This window comes from Sciurus vulgaris, assembly GCF_902686455.1.
Source record: "Sciurus vulgaris genome assembly, chromosome: 11".
NCBI lineage: Eukaryota > Metazoa > Chordata > Mammalia > Rodentia > Sciuridae > Sciurus > Sciurus vulgaris.
The window spans coordinates 79,473,251-79,498,623 of record NC_136472.1 but is presented as its reverse complement, the minus strand read 5'-3'; the positions used below and the strand labels follow the sequence as shown (position 1 = coordinate 79,498,623).

Here is a 25,373-nt window from a genome sequence, read left to right as displayed (position 1 = left end):
TCTGTTCCTTAGTGATTTTGAAAATATGGTGCTAACTATAATTACTATATTGTACAATAGACCTCTTGAACTTATTGAGATTTTGTATCATTTGATCATATTCTACCCATTTCACAGTCCCAGATCCTGCAAACTACCATACTCTCTATGTATGTGAGTTGGAATTCCTTAGATTTTTCATGTAAATGAGAGCATGTGGTATTTATCTTTCTGTGCTTGCCTGACTCATTTCATTTAACATACTGTCTTCCAGGCTTATCCATGTTGTTGCAGATAGTAAGATTTTGTTCTTGGTAAAAGTTGAATAGTATTCCATTGCATAAATACACACCATTTTTTTCTTCATCATGCAATTATTGATGGACACTATTTCATTTCATATAGGAGTCAAATCTTACCTTAGAGGTTAAGGAGCTAATATGCCCTAATATGTATATATGTGTGCATTAGTGAATAGTATAATGAGGACTGGGAGAATGTGACATTGTGCTTTTTTCATGGCTTTACCATTAAAATATGGGACATTCCTCAAAATCCTATAAATTTAATTTATGCTTATTGAATATGTGTATAAGTTTTATTATTATTATTTTATTTTTACAGACTGCATTTTGATACATTGAACACAAATGGGTACAACTTTTTGTTTCTATGGTTGTGCATGATGTAGATTCATGCCATTGGTGTAATCATACATGTACATAGGGTAACGATGTCTGTCTCATTGCACCATATTTCATATCCCTGCTCCTCACCCGTCTCATTTCCCTCTACGTAATCTAAAGTTCTCCATTCTTCTCTTGTTCCAACCCCCACCCCCATTACACATCATCATCCACTTATCATGATAAACATTTGACTTTTGTTTTTTTTGGGATTGGTTTATTTCACTTTGACAGTAAAGTTAATTTGTGCATTTTAACATTTGTATGATATATCGTTATTCATTACTGAATTGTGGTAACATATACTACAACACAAAATGGCAAGATAGAAATTTATTATCTCTTATATGAATAAGTTCAATGGCATGGAGGTCAAAGCTAATTGTGCAGATGCAGTCATCAGAGCCCTAGGCTTATTTTCTCTGCCCAATTGCTCTAGAAGGAAAGTCAAAGCATTTATCACCTGAATCAACTCTCTCAAAACAATCTTCCTAGAAATCCAAACAACTTATTTATTCTTGTCTCACTGACTAGAATTTGTCACATGTCAACAATAATAGCAAGAGAAGATAAATTTAATAACTAGGTAAATCATGGACTCATATAAAATGGAATTCCATGGCAAGAAAAAAATGGTGTGTGAGTCAGCTTTTTGTCACTTTGATCAAAATACCTGAGAAGAACAACTTAGAGGAAAAAAGGTTTATTTTGGTTCTTGGTTTCAGAGGTTCAGTCCATGGTCAGCAGGATCCAAGGCAGAAAGAAACAGAAGAGCAGGGCAGTGTGAAGCTGCTCAGCTCATGGCAGAAAGGAGGTGGGGAGGGGTGAGAGACAGAGAGAGACAGGAAGGCTTGCAGACAGAAAAGAAGGGGGCAGGGATAGTACAGTCCCCATGAGCGTGTCCTCAGTGACCTACTTCCTCCAGTCCCCTGCCTACAGTCACCACAAGTAGTCTATTCACATGATTAATCCATCAAATGGGTGATGAACTCACAGCCTGCGTAGTTCAATCTTTTCACTTCTGAACATTGCCACATGACCTAACACATGAGCTTTTGGGGGACAGTCCAGAACCAAGTCATAACAAGTAGAAAATAGATTTTGCATGGAAAATAGTAAATTTTACCTTCAGTTGGCACTTTTTGTCTGCAAAGTTCAGAAACTTAACTGAAAGTTGTCTAACACATATTTTTTGTTCTATCAGGTAACAAATAAATAACAGTATAGTAGATTTAGGGTTAAGCATGACTGTGACATTCTCAATGCTGGTCTGTTCTCCTGGGCAGCCATCCTTATGGTCTAGGTTTTAGACTCTTCATCATTCTGCCATATATGGAGGGCAGGAAAAGAGAAACTTTCTCTAGTTTTAAACTAAAAAAAATTGAAAAACAAAAGCACACCTCTTCCCAGCAGCATCTCAGCAGTCTTTCCATCATGACTCATTTCCCAGCATTATGTTCCCTGCTCATGCCTACAGGACTAGCTACATACTTTGCAGGACTAAGGCAAAATGAAAGTGCAAAGCTCCTTGCTCAAAATCAAAATTTCAAGGTGAGGGTGGCAAAACATTAAATCAAGCATGAAAACCTTCTAACTATGCTCATGAAGTCAGTCCTTTATGCCTGAACAGATCAGGAGAGTGAGTTCTGCATGATTGGCTTGAATCTACAAAGGTTCACACTTTGGGCTAATGGATCTTGCCTCCCATGAAGAATATGCCCTATATAGAAGAAAGTAAACAAACTCAGGATTCTGTTGGAAAGGACAATGATACCAACACGTGTTATGTAGGCAATTCTAGTTTATCACCTTGGATATTGTGATGAATTTGGGATTATATTCTTCCGGAGCCATAAAACAAGGTAGGGCCACAACTATCATAAATCATGCTGAAAACATACCTGATTACTCAAAAAAAAATCATATTTAAGATAAGACCTACTAGCTTTGGTTTTTATTCATTCATAGTCAATGAAGGGTGATTAATAATACACATGCTATACCCCCTTGTAAATCACATAATTAAGAAGAACAAAGAAACCATAGATCTCAATAACACAATCAATAATTTACACTTAACGGACATTTATAGAATATACCATCCAACCAAGAGCGAATACACTTTCTTCTCAGCAGCACATGGATCCTTCTCTAAAATAGACCATATATTATGCCACAAAGATAATGTTAGCAAATACAAGAAGATAGAGACACTACCATGTATTCTATCAGATCATAATGGATTGAAGTTAGAAATAAATGAAAGTGTAAAACACAGAAACTATTCCAACATCTGGAGATTAAACAATATGCTACTATATGATGAATGGATAACAGAAGATATTAGGAAGGAAATTAAAAAATTCTTAGAGGTAAATGAGAACAAAGAAACATCATATCAAAATCTCTGGGACACTATGAAAGCAGTACTTAGAGGGAAATTTATTTCATGGAGCGCATTTAATAAAAGAAGTAAAACTCAACAAATAAACGACCTAACACTACAGCTCAAAGCCCTAGAAAAAGAAGAACAGAACAGCACCAAAAGTAGTAGAAGACAGGAAATAGTTAAACTCAGAGCTGAAATCAATGAAATTGAAACAAAAGAAACAATACAAAAACTTGACAAAATAAATAGTTGGTTCTTCGAAAAAATAAACAAAATTGATAAACCTTTAGCCACACTAACAAAGAGAAGACGAGAGAAAACCCAAATCACTAAAATTCGGAATGAACAAGGAAATATCACAACAGACAGGATTGAAATACAAAACATAATTAGAAGCTATTTTGAAAATCTATACTCCAACAAAATAGAACATTTCGAAGACATCAACAGGTTTCTAGAGACATATGAATTGCCTAAACTGAACGAGGAGGACATAAACAATTTAAATAGACCAATTTGAAGTACTAAAATAGAAAAAGTCATCAAAAGCCTACCAACAAAGAAAAGTCCGGGACCACATGGGTTCTCAGCCGAGTTCTATAAAACCTTTAAAGAAGAGCTCATTCCAATACTTCTCAAAGTATTCCATGAAATAGAAGAGGAGGGAACCCTCCCAAACTCATTCTATGAAGCCAATATCACCCTGATACCTAAACCAGACAGAGACTCATCAAGGAAAGAAAATTTCAGACCAATATCCTTAATGAACATCGACGCAAAAATTCTCAACAAAATTTTAGCAAATCGCATACAAAAACATATTAAAAAGATAGTGCACCATGATCAAGTGGGTTTCATCCCAGGGATGCAAGGTTGGTTCAACATCAGGAAATCAATAAACGTAATTCACCATATCAATAGACTTAAAGTCAAGAATCACATGATTATTTCAATAGATGCAGAAAAAGCATTTGATAAAATACAGCACCCCTTCATGCTCAAAACACTAGAAAAAATAGGGATAGTGGGAACATTCCTTAACATTGTAAAGGCCATTTATGCTAAGCCCATGGCTAATATCATTCTAAATGGTGAAAAACTGAAAGCATTCCCCCTAAAAACTGAAACAAGGCAGGGATGCCCTCTTTCACCACTTCTATTCAACATCGTTCTTGAGACTCTAGCCAGAGCAATTAGACAAAGCAAAGAAAGTAAAGAAATACAAAATGGAAAAGAAGAACTCAAACTATCCCTGTTCACTGATGACATGATTATATATTTAGAGGAACCTGGAAATTCCACCAGAAAACTCTTAGAACTCATAAGTGAATTCAGTAAAGTAGCAGGTTACAAGATCAATGCCCATAAATCCAACGCATTTTTATACATAAGTGATGAATCTACAGAAAGAGAAATTAGGAAAACTACCCCATTCACAATAGCCTCGAAAAAAATAAAATACTTGGGAATCAATCTCACAAAAGAGGTGAAAGACCACTACAATGAGAACTATACAACACTAAAGAAAGAAATTAAAGAAAACCTTAGAAGATGGAAAGATTTTCCATGTTCTTGGATAGGAAGAATTAATATTGTCAAAATGGCCATACTACCTAAAGTACTATACAAATTCAATGCAATTCCAATTAAAATCCCAATGATGTACCTTACAGAAATAGAGCAAGCAATTATGAAATTCATCTGGAAGAATAAGAAACCCAGAATAGCTAAAGCAATCCTTAGCAGGAAGAGTGAAACAGGGGGTATTGCAATACCAGATCTTCAACTCTACTACAAAGCAATAGTAACAAAAACGGCATGGTATTGGTACCAAAATAGAAAGGTAGATCAATGGTACAGAATAGAGGACATGGACACAAACCCAAATAAATACAATTTTCTCATACTAGACAAAGGGTCCAAAAATATGCAATGGAGAAAAGATAGCCTCTTCAACAAATGATGCTGGGAGAATTGAAAATCCATATGCAACAGAATGAAACTAAACCCATATCTCTCACCATGCACGAAACTAAACTCAAAATGGATTAAGGACCTTGGAATCAGACCAGAGACCCTGCAGATTATAGAAGAAAAAGTAGGTCCAAATCTTCACCTTATTGGTCTAGGATCAGACTTCCTTAACAGGACTCCCATAGCACAGGAAATAAAAGCTAGAATCAACAACTGGGATAGATTCAAACTAAAAAGCTTTCTCTCAGCAAAGGAAACTATCAGCAATGCGAAGAAAGAGCCTACAGAGTGGGAGAATATCTTTGCCAATCATACTTCAGATAGAGCACTAATCTCCAGAATCTATAAAGAACTCAAAAAACTCTACTCCAAGAATTAAACTCTAATCCAGTTGACAAATGGGCTAAGGAAATGAATAGACACTTCACAGAAGAAGATCTACAAGCAAGCAACAAACATATGGAAAAATGCTCAACATCTCTAGTAATAAGAGAAATGCAAATCAAAACCACCCTAAGATTCCATCTCACCCCAATTAGAATGGCGATTATCAAGAATATGAGCAATAACAGGTGTTGGCGAGGATGTGGGGAGAAAAGTACACTCATACATTGCTGGTGGGGCTGCAAATTAGTGCAGCCACTCTGGAAAGCAGTGTGGAGATTCCTTAGAAAACTTGGAATGGACCCTCCATTTGACCCAGCTATCCCACTCCTTGGCCTATACCCAAAGGACTTAAAATCAGCATACTACAGAGATACAGCCACATCAATGTTCATAGCTGCTCAATTCACAATAGCCAGACTGTGGAACCAACCTAGATGCCCTTCAATTGATGAGTGGATAAAGAAACTGTGGTATATATATACAATGGAATATTACTCAGCCATAAAGAATGATAAAATTATGGCATTTGCAGGCAAATGGATGAAATTGGAGAATATCATGCTAAGTGAATTAAGCCAATCTCAAAAAGCCAAAGGACGAATGATATCGCTAATAAGTGGAGGATGACACATAATGGGGGGGAGGGAAGGGTTAGTGTTAGGGTTAGAGTTAGGGTTAGGGAGGGGGGAAAGTATGGAGGAAGGAAGTACTGTATAGAGGGTAAAGAGGGGTGGGAGGGGTGGGGGGAAGGGAAAAAATAACAGAATGAATCAAACAACATCACCCTATGCAAATTTATGATTGCACAAATGGTATGCCTTTACACCATGTACAAACAGAGAAACAACATGTACAACATGTATCCCATTTGTTCACAATAAAAAAATAAATAAATAAAAAAAAGAAAAAAAAAAAAAGAAGAGTACAAACTTAAACATGTATCCAGATTGATGAAAACAACAGCTGGGATGACAGACAGGAATTGTGATCATCATCTGTTTCTGTGGTATATCATAAGACTATGTGAACAGGAGACTATTACGAGCAGAGACATGCCAGTTGTCATTGGACTTTTGCTTCCATGGATTTTGAGTTTAGCTTTCTCCATATTAAAACATGTCTCAAATTGTGAGCAGGTAAGGAGAAGTAGGAAAGAAGGAATTATGACATTGAATCTACACTATTTACCAGATTCTTCACTTAAGCTATTCCATTTAATGCATACAATGATTTTATAAAGTACGGCTCTTTTGTTCAATTTTGAAAATAAGAAATCTCTCTCTAACTGTTTGGTAAATGACAACTGGAATATAACTAAACTGTGTCTGACTCCAAAGACCAGGCTCTTCCTTCTATGCCCCCAAATAATGTGACTTTTCAAGTTCCAGATTCATGTTTAGAAATATTTCATCTAGGATAGTTGAAAACAATCTGACACATTTTTGTCTAAGGATAATCAATCTAACTGGCACATTTTTGTCTAAGGATGATCAACCTTTTCTTTTTTTTTAATTTTTAAAATTTTTTATTGTAAACAAATAGGGTATATCTTTACCCTATTTGGGCTAATGTACATAAAGTAGAGGCATACCATTTGTGTTATCATATATTCACATAGGAAAGAAATATTTCTAACCACTGTATTTTATATACCAATATTAATAATTTTTAATATTGATGAATTTCTTACATTATTCAATAAAAAGAAAAATATTAATCAACCATTATTATATGTTGTATGAATTTTATTTTTGAATATGAAGAGGAGGGAATGGTGGTCAGATATCATAAACGCATATGGAAGATCAATGGAGTAGAAAAAAATATAGAGAGGGATGGAGGGAATAGGAACAGGAAAAGATAGGAATTACTATAGGATTTGTCACAATTATGGTACATGCTTGAATAAATATATCACAGTAAATTTCACTTTTCTGTATATCTATTAAGTTCCCAAAGAAATAAATAAATGAGTGAGAGGAAAATTAGCAAACTACAGGAAGAGGTATGGGGGAGGGAATGCAGGGAACAGCAGAGGCTGAAATGGAATAATTAAAATTCCATATACATATGATTTTATCAAAATGAACCCAACTATTATATATAACTAAAATGAAGGAATAAAAGGTAGATGATAATAGATTTGTAGATAGATTGACAGATAGATAGATAAATAAAATGTGACATGGACAACAGCACCTACCTCAGTTTTGTCCTGAGAAGTAACAATATGGTGACTAGAGGAGCACTGGACATTGGTCTACTTTTTGTCATCATGACTAAAATACATGACAATAACAACTTAGGGGAGTGAAAGTTTACTTTGACTTGCAATTTCAAAGGTACTGGTTCATGGAGAGCTCACTGTTGTTCTGGACCTGAGATGAGGTAGAACACCTTGGTAGAAAATCATGGCAGAGTGGGAAAATGAGGTCTGACACATGTAGCTGTCCTACACATAGTGCACATGCATCTGAGCCTACATCAGGTCCTTTTAGACCACACATAATAACCAGGAGGCATGTTATGGGTGATAAAGAACTGGAAATGTGAATAGATGTAACCAGGGCCCAGGTTGGTGGGCCTGGGCAGAAGCCTTTCAACTCCTTCTCCAAAAAAAGACTCTAGGAAGAAGGATGATTAGACATGGTGTAGACTGAGTGACCTGGATACTCCTGTTGTAGCTCTCCAATTCATGCAAGAACTAGGAATGATGGATTCCCCTGATAAAATTCATGAAAATAAAAATTAAAGATTTACAACACTAACCAGTTATGGTTGTGCATGCCTATATAACCAGTGACTTGAGAGGATGAGGATCTCAAGTTTGAGGTCAGCCTGCACAATTTAATTAGACCACCTCAAAAGAGAGGGTGCTTAGGGATATAGCTCAGTGGTTATGTGCCCTTGGGTGCAATCCCCACTACTGAAAAAAAATGCTAAAAAGATTTTAAAGCATATACACCATAAATATTTTTTAAAATTTATTTTTATTGTAAACAAATGGAATACATGTTGTTTCCGTTTGTACATGGAGTAACAGCATACCATTTGCATATTCATACATTTACATAGAGTAATGATGTTTGATTCATTCCGTTATTCTTTTCCTTTCCCCCACCCCTCCCACCTCTCTTTTCCCTCTGTACAGTCCCTCCTTCCTCCATTCTTGCCCCTCTCTCACCGCCCATTACGTGTCATCATCCGCTTATCAGTGAGATCATTCGTCTTTTGGATTTTTTAGATTGGCTTATCTCACTTAACATGATATTCTCCAATTTCATCCATTTGCCTGCAAATGCCATAATTTTATTATTCTTTATAGCTGAGTAATATTCTAACCTTTTCAAAACAAGTTTTCATCATCTTGAAAAGAAAGAGAAGTTGAGTCTTTGCAATAAGTAAGGGTAAACTGAGATGGAAAGAAATCCATAAATGCATCTACAAAGTGTTGCAGAGAAGATTTAGCAGGGAAGATTACAGGAACATAGCAAAAATGGGCTTCATTACCATTAGGGTATGGTCAAATTGACATGTATCTTCAGGATGAAAATGCTGAGGGAAATGAATGAACTTCTGTAGCATCAGCACGAAAAATGGAGCTAAGGGATAAAAAGGAATAAAAGGAGAGTCAAGAATTATTGGAATGTGCATTATGTACACCTTAAAGAATAAAAACAATCTTCTCTAAGCATGACTTTTACAAAACATTTGGATTAGAGCTAACTAACAGCTACGTAAAAATGTAAATAATAAAAATGTTTAAGATAAAAGGCACATAAAAGCAGTGGTTTTTCTCTGTTTTATCAGGCAGATACAGAAAATTGATTTAAACTTAAGAGTTTTTTTTCATTTTGATTATCATGTTTATCAGTTCCTAACATTATAAATTGCTTTCTTTTTCAGGTTTATTTCACTTTTTATAATTTCTGGGTACCTTCAGAATATTTCATGCTTGCCTTTTACTCTTTAAGCATACCATCATAATAATCTTACAAAAATCCTTAATTTTATATTGCAAAATGTTCAAAACTCCATAATTGGACCTACTTACATTGTGTTATTTACTTTTTGTCTGCCTCTTATTTTTTTTCTTTTTATTAATTCTTGCGTTTATGCCTGTTTACTTTGATCATCTATTTGAAAAATCTATTGAAAGTGTAATTTGAAACATAGAATAGTATTGTCCTTTTCTGGAAAAGGGAACATGGCATTTATGTTTCCAAGGTGTCTGAGCACAATGGTAATCTGGAAACAGTGCTTTTAAGTCCCAGGCTTGCAGACAGGGTGTTTGTTTGATTTGGTTTTGGTTATTGACATGGTCTTGACTTGCATGGCCTAGACACCTTTGTGGTTCAATCATAAGGCCCAATTTTTACATGGCTTCAGACCTTGTCAGGACATAAAGTTCAACTTCTGTTCCCTGGATACTCTTAAGGACAGCCCTAAGACTGAACTGTCCTTAGTGCCCTGCTCCTGTATTTGGGATCCTGGCATCTTCTGGATCTTAATCTTCATAATTACTTGCTGTTATGTTAGCTTCTTGATACTTTTTACAGAAGATGAAAATTTTATTCATTCAACTTTAAACAATACCTTCAGTGAAAGAGTTGATCCAAATTATGTAGCCTGTAATTAACTGAAGTAAAAGCCTTAATTTTCTATTGAAAAATGTTTAACACTATAAGATGCAAAGCTAAAAAACAAGAAACTTCATAATAATCTTATATTCTGATTTTATAACCTTATAATTTTCTTTCTTTATCCAGATTATAAATTCACAAAAGATGAGCATCTTGTTACTTGAATTCCTTATAGTGACTTTCATGCATGGCCCAACACTTAGTGGACGCTTAGGAAATGAGTTGAAACTGTGAATTGGTAAATGCAGTATGTTAGGTCATAACTGAATGATGAAATTTCTCCATCCAACAACCGGGAAAACTAGAGCAAAGCATTAGTAAAAGTTTTATACTTCTACATTTATTACAAAGGGAGAAGAAAAAGCCAATTGAACAAACCAGTAGCAATAAACTCAGATCCCAAATATCTTTTCTTTTTTCTTTGTATTTAGGTATACCTGTCTCACCTTCTCTTTTTTTAAAATGTTTAAGGACTGAGGGTCACCCTAATGTTTCTGAGAAAGTTTAGAGCTTCTTTTAACCAAGCTCTAGGTGAGATCCTGTCTCCTTTGAACCCATTCACTTCATTCTAACATCCTCAACATACTTTCTACTGGGTCCATCCTGATGTATAACTGAGACCATTTCCTTATCCAAACCTACACTCTCATGTACATGTATGTTTGGATGTAACAGAGATCCAACTGCACACAAAAATTGGTATCTTGCAGTTTTTTCACCTGATATTTTATTATGAATATTATGATATTTTATTATGAATGAAACACTATGTAAAATATAAAAGCATGCATTGTAGTCATTGGTGGAGATGTATCTTATTTTGCTTTAATTGTTCTTTAATTTGGAAAAATGTAAATTGTTTTCTATTCTGAAATTACTGTGGAATAAATATACTGATACATAAATCTTTGTCCAATTTTGTTGGTTTTATTAGTATGAAATTATTTCTATGGGAGAATTATAAGCTAATTATTATATAAGCTTACTGAAAATTTAAATGCATATTCCAAAATACTTTTCCCAAAGGGATTTGAAAATGCCAGTTTCGTGCTATACTTGAAAAAAATTCTTAAAAGTTGCTAATTGAGTAGATTAAACCAAACCTCCATTGTTTGAATGTACATCATTTTGACTACAAGTGAAATATTATCATGTTTGGCCTGATAAAATAATTTGTAACTTTGTGTTTCGTGATGAAACACATTGTGAGTGAATGGATCATGAAATATAATCTATTTTCTTTTCATAAAGATTTAATTGACGAAAGACCTTCATTATGTTCCTCAGTGCCTGTGTGGTGGCTAGGGAAATGGAAAGGGATACTGACTTTGTCTGAAAGCTTAATTGTCTTCAACAAGGCCATGTGGTCATTAAAAACCATCAGAGGAAAATAGGCATCAGGTTTAGATTGTGAACAAAATCCATGCGCATGGACCATAGAATTTTCTAGAAATAAAGGGGGGAACAGATATCAGTAAGAATGATTTTATAAAAGACAAGGAAAGGATGTGTTTCCGGATGCCTAAGCATGGAGAGGAAGGCTGACCCAATTGTCCTTGCCTCTTTTCTCTGAAGATGTATTATCTATGATTTAACTCTCAGATGTGAAATGTACTGAAGAGTGTGAGGATGGGCTAGTATGTAACTGTAACCATATATTATAAGAGATGTATGTGTGCGTACGTGTGTGTGTGTGTGTGTGTGTGTGTGTAGAGAGAGAAAAAAAGTTGATAGATTTTCTTACACTTTCTTCCTTAAGTTTTCATGTTTTATTATAATTTTCCCGTACTGTTAAGAGAATAAAAATTTGCTTTAAATAAAAAGGAAAATTAGTTTAAAGGTTTGAATTAGATTTAAATCCCAGCTCTGTCACTTTTTACATTTTTTTTGTGATTAGGCTGATTTCCATTCTCAGTTGAAGATTCAGCTTCCTTATATTAAAATGTAGTTAAAGAACTGGGTGTGGTGGCACATGCCTGTCCTCCCACAGGCATAGGAGGCTGAGGCAGGAGGATCACAAGTTTAAAGCAAGCCTCTGCAACCTAGTGAGGCCGTAGGCAACTTAGGGAGACCCTTTCTCAAAATAAAAAGAGTTGGGCATGTAGCTCAGTGTTTAAACACCCCTGGTACCAAAAATTTTAAAAAAAAGAAATTATCTTTTCCTTTCATATAGTATTACTTTGATGATCAGATGTGACATCCATAAAATGAATTTCAAGATTTGAGTGTTTAGCTTAAAAAATCACAAGACTATTTTCCTTCATTTAGTCAGGAAACTACATTCCTTGGGTACATGGTTGTTTACTGTGTATAAGATTTAAGATCTGACTTATTAAAACAATTTTACTGGGTCTGAAGAGATAGGAGGAAGCTTTTAATCCATTCCATAAAGAAAAAGGAACACAATGCAATAGACTCTGGGCTCACAGAGCTTGTCTGCTTATTTTTAAATGTCAAGTTAAATCCTTTTTTGGAAGCCATCAAAATGACCCATCACTGACATGGTGACAGCCTAAAAATCATGATCATAGGGATGGATAATATTTTAAACAATCACATTACTGGGGTGCTGAGCACTCCCTCTGCCTGAGACAAAGGCTACACAGCGGCTGGAATTCAGAGCAGAGTCTGAGCATCAGCAGGTATTTCTGACACATCATATACCTTTGGAACAGCATGGTCCTCTTTGATAATGGATGATACAAAAGCATCCTTCCTACTGGGAGAGGTGGCTAGATAGAGAGCAACTCCGAAAGGGAAGAAAGGCAGATCCCATCAAAGATATCTCGTTGAGCCTATTCTTATCTACACTTCTTTCAGCAAAAATAAAAATATTTATCTTCCATAGGATCAAATCATCAGAGGTTTACCATTGTTTAATTGGGCAAATTCCATTTTGTATAATTTCTATCCGCGCCTCCGGAGCTATGGGGATTCTGAGGCAATGTAAGTATTTTTAAACTTTTGTTTGAAGAAAAGATACATATGACTGTGGCTTTCATTTGCTCTATAGAATCCTTCATGATCAAACATTTGAGAGGGCCAAGCTAAAAACATGCAGATAATCTTCTTTTATAACTCTCCTGCCCTTCAGTTAAAATGTCATCTGTATCATCAATCTATTTTTTACTCTCCAATCTTTCCATTTGGATGAACAATTGCTGCAGTTTCCTCCTGTGCCACCTGCCCATTCTTGAGGCTAAAAATCATCCTGGTATCCTACATCATAAAAACACTATGCTTTGATCTTTTTCTTCTTTTTAACCACAACAGTAAACTGGTTTAAATACGAGCTTGAGAGTCCAGCAGAACTTGGTTTGGGTCTCTACTTCTGTACTTACAATCTCTGTGACTTTATTTATTTGAGACTCAGGGGCTTAGTTTCCTCTTATGTAAAATGAGGATGATGACTGTCCATGCATCAGAGGACTGTAAGCCTTAACTCAATATGGACTACAAAGGGCAAGGCAGAGTCTCCGTAACACCTGTGCACTCTTCCTGAATTTGCCATGACAATTCTTCATCAATGTGCAAGCCTTGAGTACAAGGAAGTTTCTGGTTGGCCTTGTTCATTGATCTACCCCTGCTGACACATAACAAGTGCTCAACAAATATTTTTGTGCATGAATGAATAAAATAGATGAATGATATCTACTTAAATTTCCATGCCATTTCCTGCCCTTCCACCTCACGGAATGCCGTGCTTAAGAGCCAACCTGCCTGGCGTTGAATCTCAGGTTTGCGCCCTCACTAGTTGTAAGACCATAGGCAAGTTTCTTCACTCTTTGATCCTCAGTTTCATTTGCAAAATGTGGATGTTAATAATAGTGCCTATTTCCTAGGATTATGAGGTTTAAATTAATACTTAAATGACAATGCGGTGCAGGTTATATATTAGTCATGCCAATCATGTGTTTGCCACAATGATCTGACTCAGAATTTTGCTCATTGTCCTTTATAGCACTTTCTGTCTTAGATGGACTTTCTATGGTTTGTTATGTCTCTGTGTTATTCACTCCTATTCTCCAAATTGAACTATGAGCCTAATGCATACTAACTATTCAACTTATGGACTTCAGATGAGTGCTCCTTCCTGTGGTGAAACAACTCACCCAAAGGTGGCCTGGAATCATACCCATTTCCATTGCCCCAGCTCCTTCCCCTTTCTTTGACATCCAATGTTCCATTTCCAATAGCCATTCAGAAAACTTTCTACATGGGCTTATGGTTGCCTCATAAAACATCCATTACAAAGACCATCTTTCATCATCTCCTACATTTCCCATCTTATTATTGACATTGAAATTACCAACACCACTCTGCTCCTATATTATAAATGTGAAATTTTTACTTTAATACCTCTTCTTTGACCTTGGGCAAATTACTTAATCTCTCTGTGCCTTCATTTCCATGTCCATAAAATGGAAATAATATAAGGAGCCTTCAGCATCTTCTGTGGTTTCTGTGTTTTACAAATCTGTTCATGCAACAGATTGCTTGGGACAATGTTGAACCCTTAATAAATACATTCAGTAAATCTTACCTAGTATTAATATTGTTGTTATTGTTGAAATATAACCTGTTCTCTATGGCACAAGTTTTAACTGATTTTATCTGGGTTTAGAACTCAGATAGGTACCTGTTTAATATTTGAGTAGCACATTGTGATGCTGATTGTTTCCAACCCGGGAATATGGGCATAAGGATTAATCTTCCCTCTGCAAATTAAAGTGTGAGGTCTTTGTAGATCAGCATGCCAAGAAAATATTTTACACCTTAAATTCTGACTTGATTAATATGAATGACTTCCTGCATGCTTAAATATTGTTTCATCAGTATATTTCCTATACATAGTCCTGGTTTTTGATACTACTTTGTGTTTATCACCGATTATTTACATGAGTGACTTCTTCCTCCTGGAATGTCCTTTCACTGATTCATATTTCATTATTAAAATCAAAATCAAATGAATTTTTTTCTATTCTATCTTGAACATTCCTTCACTTTTGGGCTTTGCATATATATGATAGGCAAACTTCTTTCTTTTCTGTTCCTTCCTTCTTTCCTTCCTTCCTTCCTTCCTTCCTTCCTTCCTTCCTTCCTTCCTTCCTTCCTTCCTTCCTTCCTTCCTTCCTTCCTTCCTTCCTTCCTTCCTTCCTTCCTTCCTTCCTTCCTTCCTTCCTTCTTTCCTTCCTTCCTCCCTCCCTCCCTCCCTCCCTCCTTCCCCCCCTCTCTTTCTTTCTTTCTTTTTTTCTCTTTAGTAATCAGAGTTTAACCCAGGTCCTCACACAATCCAGGCAAGTACTTTGAAATTTAAAGGGCTATTAATGTAGTTTTTGTTTTTTTAATTTTGAGACAGAGTTCACTGAATTGCCCAGGCTGACCTGTGAATTGTGATATTCCTGCCTTGGCCTCTTAAGTAGCTGGGTATAATGGATAATTTGAATTGTCAACTTGATTGGATTAAGAAGTGCTAAAGATTAAGAGGCTTCTGGGTGTGTCCATGAGGGTGTGTCTAGAAATGATTGGCATGTGGGATAGCAAACTGAAGTGGGTCCCTCCCTAAGCATGGAAGCACTATCCAATTGATTGGGGGCTTGGGTGGAATAAAAGTTGGAGGAATAAGGAAGCAACTGCAGATGCAAGCTGGAATTCTTCTTAAAGGGTTCTTGATTGTTGTTAGGATCGCCTGAGGACATCAGACTGTTGCTCCTTCACTCTTCAAAAGTGGACTCTGCCAGTGATTCTCCAGGGAGTTTCCAGAAGCCTTTAGTCTTGAACTGGGGTATCATCGTTGACCCCTTTTGTTCTGAGGCTTCAGCATTTTGGACTGCTCAGCTACTGTTCCCTCTTGCTCTGCAGCCTGCAGATGGCCATTGTGGACTATTCTGCTTTTGATTATGTAAGCCAATCTAATAAATCCCTTTTTAATAACCATACCTCCTGTTCCTCTAGAGAACCCTGAGTAACAATACACTGGAGTTAGAGGCATGTACTACCATACCTGGAAACCCTACACGTATTTTTTTTTTTTTCATTTTCAGTACTTACACAGTGTTTATCTACATGTCTGCTTTCTCAGACAAAATTTAATAGTTCATGCTATAATCACCTCCATATCCATAATAGCACAAATGCTCCTGTATAAGTGCCCAATAAAAGCTTATTGAAGTAAACTATATTTTGAAGATTAGAGACTATCAGTGATAAGAAAGGTTATTGATGCACATTTTCCTTAGTTATGATACAATGGAAGAAGAAGATCGCTGAAGAATCTGAGTAATTTTAATACTAAGTTGATTCGTCTCTTTTCATAAGTTCAAAACAATCTTGGATGTCTGAAACTTGATTAAAATTTAAAATGAAGTAGAAATAATTCATGCACTGAAAGGGGAAAAGGGGTGTGAGTAAGATGATACTGAAGTCCTTTGGGAACTTACAATCTAGTAGTGAATTCAAGGCATAGTCCTGAGCAGAAAATACTATGTTAAAACTTAGTAAGTTATAGATATTAATAAGCAAGGTAAAAGAGAAATAGGTAATAAGCTATGGGATTTCATATATAATTTGATTTGGTGGTAGGTCTAAGGGGCAGTGTGCCATGTGTTTGTGGGGAGAGTTTCCAATGCTGGTAATCCACACTGCCAACCTGGGGCCTTGGTGCTTTGGAAGGGGTAGTGGTCCAGATTTGTTGGCAGAGGTACCTCCCCAGGCATATTCAATCACACAGTTGAGAGCTGCTGGCCACCATCACAGGATCAGCATTTCATGGACCCAAACCAGGACTGAGTCTGTCAAGTCCCAATGTTCTTCTCAAAAAATTTGGACAGGAAAATTTAGATAGAGCAATTTCCAAATGTACACATTCTTATAATCCACGTGGATTTCTCTCCTCCCTCTTCCATTCATTTTTCAGAATCTGGCTCTTGTAATCCAGATTTTACTTTGCTTGAACCCTTCTTTATTGTGTTTTTGCCATTCCATTGAGCAGAAACCGGGGTCAAACTTCTATCATTCTTATTCTAACACCTCTGACATTTTAGCTGATTGTTCTGTCTTCAATATATATCTGAATTCTTTTGTGGTTAGATTATCCCATTTTCCAATAAAGACATGCTTTTATTGATTAAGGAATCAATCCCTATTGAGTGTTTTCCTGCCATTATGTGAGGCAAAGGGAATACAGTGTTGAGTAGACAGATCAGTCCCAGTTCATGGTGACTTTTGTCCTAGTTCCTGATCATAGACACTCACCTCTGCTCGAATGGGTATTGTCAATAACAGATGAAGATTGCAAAAGGTTCAAGAAGCAGAAGTGCTTACACATGTTCCTGGTTACCTCTGTTTCTAGATCTACCTCTTCAGGTGTCTAATACGTTCCATGAAGCGAGTAAGAGTACCAAGGGCACGCTATGGCTCTCACTGCTCTAGTTGGATCTGGCCCTCTAAGCTGGAAGGCCTGTTAGTCACAGTCTTTATCCTTGCTGCTTCCAACCAAACTTGGCTTTATAAATTCGTCTCAATCATCCAAGTGCCTGACAAGTTAAAGATTCATACCTGATGATCCGGCTATAACTCAAACCCGATCCTTTCCCCTTTGTTTCTTTGTTTGACTCTACCCAATAATTCAGCATCTCCTTAACACTAAATTGACTTCTTCCTTGAGCAAAGGTACACCAACATGGCACAGTCCTTAGAATCTGTGTGTGAATCTGCATGTAGCCTTGCCCGTGGTACCCCATTTTGTTTACATCTGGCCTCAAAACATTCACCGTGCGGACTTTTCAAGCACTTCACTGCTATGGGCAATGTAATGTGTTTGAAATATGGAGGACAGACATTTTACCCTTTTCACTGCCCTTTCTGTTATTAATAATCACCATGACTTTTCAAAGTCTCACCCTTTTCTCTCTACCCGCCTCTCCCTGGAAGTATCCTGTCTCCTGTCTAATTAATGACCATAGTTTACAGACAGTGCAGCTGTCTACACATATGGTTCATTACCCTTAAGACAGAAAACGATGTAAGAGTTGAAGGTTTCTTTCTCAGGGTTCTTTGGGAAACTATGAAGGATGAAATCATTAACGTGACTTTTAACTAAAACAGGGCCTTGCATTGCATCATCCAGTTGTAGTTCAAGTGCACAGACTCGAGGCATTATGGCTTCTAAATCAGGGTTTATTAGCTTGTGTTTATGGCCAAATTTGCTTGGTGCCAGAGAAAACTGAAAAATAATAATAAAACACTTTAAATTGTATCTGAGCTTTCTAAATGTCTCAGATGAACTAACAACAATAAAAGAAATTAATTAGAAAAACAGCCTTGGTTCTTTCCTAGAAAGAGCACAGGCTGATTATTAGACCTGTGAGCATATTTAGGAGCAGGGTGACATTTATAAGCCTTAAAAGAGGGATTTCTTTGGTGTTCTAGAGTTGCTTTCATTTGTTCATGTGACGCATATTTATTTATATTGTCGGCCAGATTCTGATCTAGGTACTGAATACTAGTACTAGTGATGAAGAAATATTTTTTGCCCTCTAAGAAATTAGGAGGTCACTTTGCTATTTGAGTACTACTATGGTAAGATTCTTTTGCCCACTTTTCTATCCAACTTCTTCCATCTCACAGGAATCCCTGGTAAATGTGATGGACTTTAAACAGACTCCTGCTTTAGTCTCTGCTTTTAGTGTCTACAGTTCTTCAAGGTGGTCCGTGGTTGCTAACAGGTGACTCTGCCAGCTTGTTCTGCAGCCAGGTCCTGAGCCATGCTGGGGGCTCGTGGTGCACCCCACTTCCTCCATGCCAGTGGGTGGAAGTTAGCCTGGGTGCCTGGGGTGGCCCTGAGAAGCAGGTGCTGGTTAAGAATCATATTAATTGTTCTTCGCTGTCTTGTTCCTTTTTTCTCTAGTTCTTTGCCTTCCAAACTGTTTTTTATTGAAGGGCAAGTTTCAACCTTCCACTGTGACAGAACGTTAGCACTCTGAGTTCCAGCTCATGGCTTGAGGTCAGATCTGTTTCTTTCCCATGATCTGCTCCTTTTGGTGTCTTCATCTGTGATTTTTCTCTCTGCTTATCATTTATATCAGGATTTCAAAATCTAGCTCTTAAAGAGTCTATGGATAGACATCAGGCTCCCTGGAATTGTAATGAAATATGGTTCTGTTTCGGAAAGAGCTCTTGGCTTGCTTCACGTTGTCAAAGTGACTCCCAGACATCCTCTAATTATGATTTTAATTTCTATTTTCACACAACACTTTTGTTTTTCTCCAATCAGTCACCACAGCCCAATATTCACAGCCATATGGACACAAATCACTCTTAAACTGCACCTCTGGATTATGCCTCTCTCCTGCCCAACTTCAGACCTACAAGGACATCTTCCTCTCAGGAATCTCACAGGCTACTCATATCCAAGCTCTTCTTCTACCACTTTTTTTCCTCTTCCACTACTTTTTTTGATCTCTTGCTTTGTGTGATTTTTCTGGATAATGCTGTCCTCAGCCAAGATGGATAAAAGAGAGAATTGAGCTTACCTCTTTTTCTCATCATTGCCTTATACCAGTTTTTAAATACCATATATTATGCCCATTTTTATACCTACTCATAATCTCCTTGCCTCTATATCCTCTGGTACTGCTACAGCCATACCTAAAATCCTTTGAAGACTCTATGCTGCTTAGCTGCTCACCTGTCTCTATTTCTGAGATCCTCTGAAGTGTCTTCTATGTAGGGACCAGAGAGATATTTCTAAAATGCATAGCACACACATCATTTATTTATTTAAATTACTTACTGCTCATCTTTCCTATAGGGTGGGATAAAGTGAAAATTTCATCAGAATGATCCACACTGCATCCCATGATCTGATTCAGACCTGCTTCCCAAACTCATCTCCTGGTTACTTTCTGTGTTTAGTGATGTCTCCAATATTTTAGTGGGCTTTATCTTTCTTTTTTTTTCTGACCTGTATGGTACAGTGCCCTCTTACTGACGGTGGGGTTCATTTCTTCATTCCTTGACTTTATGTCCAATCATGTGACATGCATAACATGGCATATGGTTAGAACATACATATGTAATATATGTTATTACATGTTAACAACATACTAGCACAAGCATATGGCACAAGCAGTATCCTGAAACTACTTGTATTGCTAGCCTGATTTCATTAGCATTTGCACCACCACCATGAGCAAGGCTTGCCTAGACTATCCTGCTGGTCCTGGAAGGAGTAGGATGATCAAGTCGAGCAGAGTTGCCCCAGATGAGTCTCTCCAGCCAAACATTGCTTAGAGCAGAGTCCCTACGATGAGTGAGCAAGTCCAGATGGCCTAACCAGAGTCTCACAGTCTATTTTTGTGTACCTTTGAGTTTTGGTGTAGTCTACTATATAGTAAAAGCAAGCAAATACATTTCCACACAGCTTCCTTCACTGAGAACCTACTTAACTGCCAAGTGATACCCATAAATACAAATTTCTCAGTCTTTAGTTTTATGATTTGTCACTTTGATTTTCTTCAAATTCTTGTCTACGTAGTGAATTCTTACTTTTATTTTGAGATTCAAATCAAACATTGATTCTTCAGTGAAGCTTTCTGTGAATCTCTCAAGAAAGCTGTCATTGTCTCTCCTTTGGCCATATAATAGTCAGCATGTATTAACCTGTATATTATCTTATCACATGTCTTGTTCCTGTTTGTATGTCTGAATGCCCAAAAGGCAGAACTGACTGTTAGTTAACTTTGGGCAATATTAGGAAAGCCTTTACAGAGGAAGACATACTTAACTCGAACAGAGAAGAATGGAGATGGACAGTGAGGCAGAAGTGAGCTCAGGAAAGATTTCATCAAGGGACCGATGAAGTAGAAATGCTGAATAAATAATCTCATTTTCCTTGAACACTTCTTCTTTCTGGGTGTAATGGGACCTGTTTGGTGCAGTGAGAACTACTCCAAAGGTCTGGTGCTAGCTGTGGGCTGAAACAGTGCTTCTTTTCCCCTCTGGGCAGCAAAACCATGTGTTGCATGGTTAACACCTGCTTTGCTCTGGGCGTTCTGTCCAGCTGTCCAGTCTGTGAGAGATGGTGACATTTACAACTGTTACAAGGCAATTGTCCTGGCTGCCTTCCATAGTACAGTCCGGGTCCAAGTGGCTACCATCTGGCAGGGCATCTGCTCAGCCACTGGGAGGGCTTTGGATGCAGCAACATGCCCACAGAGAAGACATTGCACTCTGGCCTCTGGGTAGGAGAACACATTGCATTTCTACCCATGCAATAGAGGCACATTGAAAGGAACTTAAAGGGGGCCTTTCCACTGTGGCAGTGACCCTTCATATCTTCAGGATGGAGGCCTTGACAGTATGTTTAGAATACTTTTGATGAGGATGCAGCCTTTGGAGCCAGACTGTCTGGGTTCCTGTCCCAGATGCTTCACTATTATGTGACCTTGAAACAAGTTACTTCGCCTGTGTCTAGTGCTGAGTCCATCTTCAATAGACGGCTTCTATTTTTATTTCCAGACAAAACTTTGGGGACTTGTCAATAATTTGGTATTCTGAGGCTGCCTAGGGTTTCATTGCAATGCCCTTCAATGATGCTCATGTGCTATTCCAGTTCATGCTTGCCTTCAACCACTATAGCCATGCTGACTACCTGTATTTCTGAAGCTTGTGATGCTGCTGACACATCTGGGCAAGGGCACATGGTGTTCTATCTGCCGGCACACTCACTTCCTCTTCATCAACGGAATGCCACAACATTTCAGATGTCATTTCCTCCTGGAAGTCATTCTTGATTACTTGCAATCTACATATGGCCATATCTCTGTGTACTGTGTGTGTTCATGGATGAATGATTGGAGTGCATATGCATCTGATCTCATTTTACTGTTTATTAATGATTTAATAAACAGTAAAATGGAGTGTTTCATTACCTTCTTAGAAAAAGAGAAACATGTCTTTGTTCATGTTTCAATGTGAATTGTAGCCAAGAAGGCAGAGAATTGAAAAACCAATCCTAGAGAAGAAGGTCAGAACAATCACATGCTACTTCCACATCGGCATCTCCTCATGTCTGTGATTAACTACAAAGTAACTAGTTGGAAAGGGCAATATTCAGGAAATTGATTTTATTGATCCAATTAGAGATTTGCTTGACTAAATCCAACTATTTTTAAAACTGATTATTTTTTAAAAAATAATGGTTATATACAATCACTGGATTTAGGAAGAAGATTAAGCTATTTGGCCTCTAGAAACTCTTTTTTCTGTAGAGGAGTCTAGACATGGTCTTAGACAAGTTGTCTAATTTGTTTAATTTGAAGAATTATATTGAGTTTAATGTCCACAAAAAGTTCCTTTAAACCATGAGATCAGACCTAAGATCCTTACCACTTTCACCAGTGCTTGAGTGAGTTATAGTTCTATGAAGTTTCTTTAGAAAGACAAACTTGTCAACTGAAATGGACAGTACCTTAACAAATACAATTAAAATAATAACAAACATTCACTTCATACTTATTCATTTAACAGACATTTCTTGCTTATCTAATATGCACCAAATTACAACAAATGTGTTTGTGGATAAATATTTAGGAATGATCAGTGATGAAAACAAGTAGATTCTTTCTCTCTAGGACGTCTGAATCTTCTAAGGAGACAAAGAAATCAAGGAATGAACATAATAAATAAGCAGAATGTAAAGACTTGGAAGGCAATGAATGTTAGGAAGAAATTAAGCCAGTGAAGATAGAAATGCTTATGTTTTACACAGTACTTCACACACAGTCTCAATTGACCCTCCCCCACATCTTGTGGTAAGAAGGGACGTAGTTTCTCTATAATACAGATGAACAAATAGAGGCAAAAGGCAATTTTGTGTTCAGCCTTGCCTGGCCTTGAGTTCTTTATAGGTGGCATTAGTATTTAAAAACAATTATTGGCTTAAAAGTAACTAAAAATCTATGGTCAATTCTAGAAATAGACATAGCTCTAGGAAAACATTTCTGGAATGAGTGCAAAATAACTTTGATCTTAGTCTGGCTCAAATTTGTTTACTAATTTTTCTTTAATTTTTTTTATTGTTAGCAAATGGGGTACAACTTGTTTCTCTGTACATGAAGTAGAGGCATACCATTTGTGTAAACATACATTTACATAGGGTAATGGTGTTTGATTCATTCTGTAATTTTTTTCCTCCCCCCCCACCCCTCCCACCCCTCTTTTCCCTCTATACAGTCCCTTCTTCCTCCATCTTGCCTCCCTCCCACCCTCCATTATATATCATCAATCACTTATCAGCCAGATAATTCGTCCTTTGGTTTTTTGAGATTGGCTTATCTCACTTAGCAGGATATTCTCCAATTACATCCATTTGCCTGCAAATGCCATAATCTTATTATTCTTTATGACTGAGTAATATTCCATTGTATATATATATACCACCGTTTCTTTATCCATTCATTAATAGAAGGGCATCTAGGTTGGTTCCACAATCTGGCTATTGTGAATTGAACAACTATGAACATTGATGTGGCTTCATCACTGTAGTATGCTGTTTTTAAGTCCCTTGAGTATAGGCTAAGGAGTGGGATAGCTGGGTCAAATGCTGGTTCCATTCCAAGTTTTCTAAGGAATCTCCAAACTGCTTTCCAGAGTGGCTGCACTAATTTGCAACCCCACCAGCAATGTAGGAGTGTACCTTTTCCCCCACATCCTCACCAACACCTATTGTTGCTTGTATTCTTGATAATTGCCATTCTAATTGGGGCAAGATGGAATCTTAGTGTAGTTTTGATTTGCATTCCTCTTATTACTAGAGATGTTGAACATTTTTTCATATATCTGTTGATTGCTTGTAGATCTTCTTCTGTGAAGTGTCTGTTCATTTCCTTAGCCCATTTGTTGATTGAGTTATTTGTATTCTTGGTGTAGAGTTTTTTGAGTTCTTTATATATTCTAGAAATTAGTGCTCTACCTGAAGTATGTGTGGCAAAGATTTTCTCCCACTCTATAGGCTCTCTCTTCACATTGCTGATAGTATCCTTTGCTGAGAGAAAGCTTTTTAGTTTGAATCTATCCTAGTTATTGCTTCTTGCTTTTATTTCTTGTGCTATGGGAGTCATGTTAAGAAAGTCTGATCCTAAGCCAACATGTTGAAGAGTTGGACCTATTTTTTCTTCTATAAGATGCAGGGTCTCTGGTCTGAATCCAAGGTCCTTGATCCATTTTGAGTTGAGTTTTGTGCAGGGTGAGAGATAGGGGTTTAGTTTCATTCTGCTGCATATGGATTTCCAGTTTTCCCAGCACCATTGGTTGAAGAAGCTATCTTTTCTCCATTGCATATTTTTGGCACCTTTGTCTAGTATGAGAAAATTGTATTTATTTGGGTTTGTGTCTGTGTCCTCTGTTCCATACCATTGACCTACTTGTCTATTTTGGTGCCAATATCATGCCATTTTTGTTACTATTACTTTGTAGTATAGTTGAAGTTCTGGTATTGCGATACCCCCTGCTTCACTCTTCCTGCTAAGGATTGCTTTAGCTATTCTGGGTTTCTTATTCTTCCAGATGAATTTCATGATTCCTTGTTCTATTTCTGTAAGGTACATCATTGGGATTTTAATTGGAATTGTATTGAATCTGTATAGCACTTTTCGTAGTATGGCCATTTTGACAATATTAATTCTGCCTATCCAACAACATGGGAGATCTTTCCATCTTCTAAGGTTTTCTTTAATTTCTTTCTTTAGTGTTCTGTAGTTCTCATTGTAGAGGTCTTTCACTTCTTTTATTAGATTGATTCCCAAGTATTTATTTTTTTCAATGCTATTGTGAATGGGGTAGTTTTCCTACATTCTCTTTCTGAGGATTCATCACTTATGAATAAAAATGCATTAGATTTATGAGCATTAATCTTATATCCTGCTACTTCACTAAATTCACTTATGAGGTCTAAAAGTTTTCTGGTGGAATTTCCAGGTTCCTCTAAATATATAATCATATCATCAGCGAACAGGGATAGTTTGAATTCCTCTTTTCCAATTTGTATCCCTTTAATTTCTTTGGTTTGTCTAATTGCTCTGGCCAGAGTCTCAAGAACGATGTTGAATAGAAGTGGTGAAAGAGGGCATCCCTGCCTTGTTCCAGTTTTTAGGGGGAATGCTTTCAGTTTTTCACCATTTAGAATGATATTAGCCATGGGCTTAGCGTAGATGGCCTTTACAATGTTAAGGAATGTTCCCACTATCCCTTTTTTTTCTAGTGTTTTGAGCATGAAGGGATGCTGTATTTTATCGAATGCTTTTTCTGCATCTA

General features: G+C 36.9%; 1 pseudogene across 1 annotated transcript in view; it reads right to left on the bottom strand.

The window, feature by feature from the left end:
- Window positions 1-959: 959 nt before the first annotated feature.
- LOC306640572 (pantothenate kinase 3-like) overlaps window positions 960-25,373 on the bottom strand; it is a 136,946-nt pseudogene continuing 112,532 nt past the window's right edge. The window contains exon 2 of the transcript XR_013766812.1: window positions 960-970. The product of XR_013766812.1 is annotated as a pantothenate kinase 3-like (transcript). The remainder of the gene's footprint in view (window positions 971-25,373) is intronic.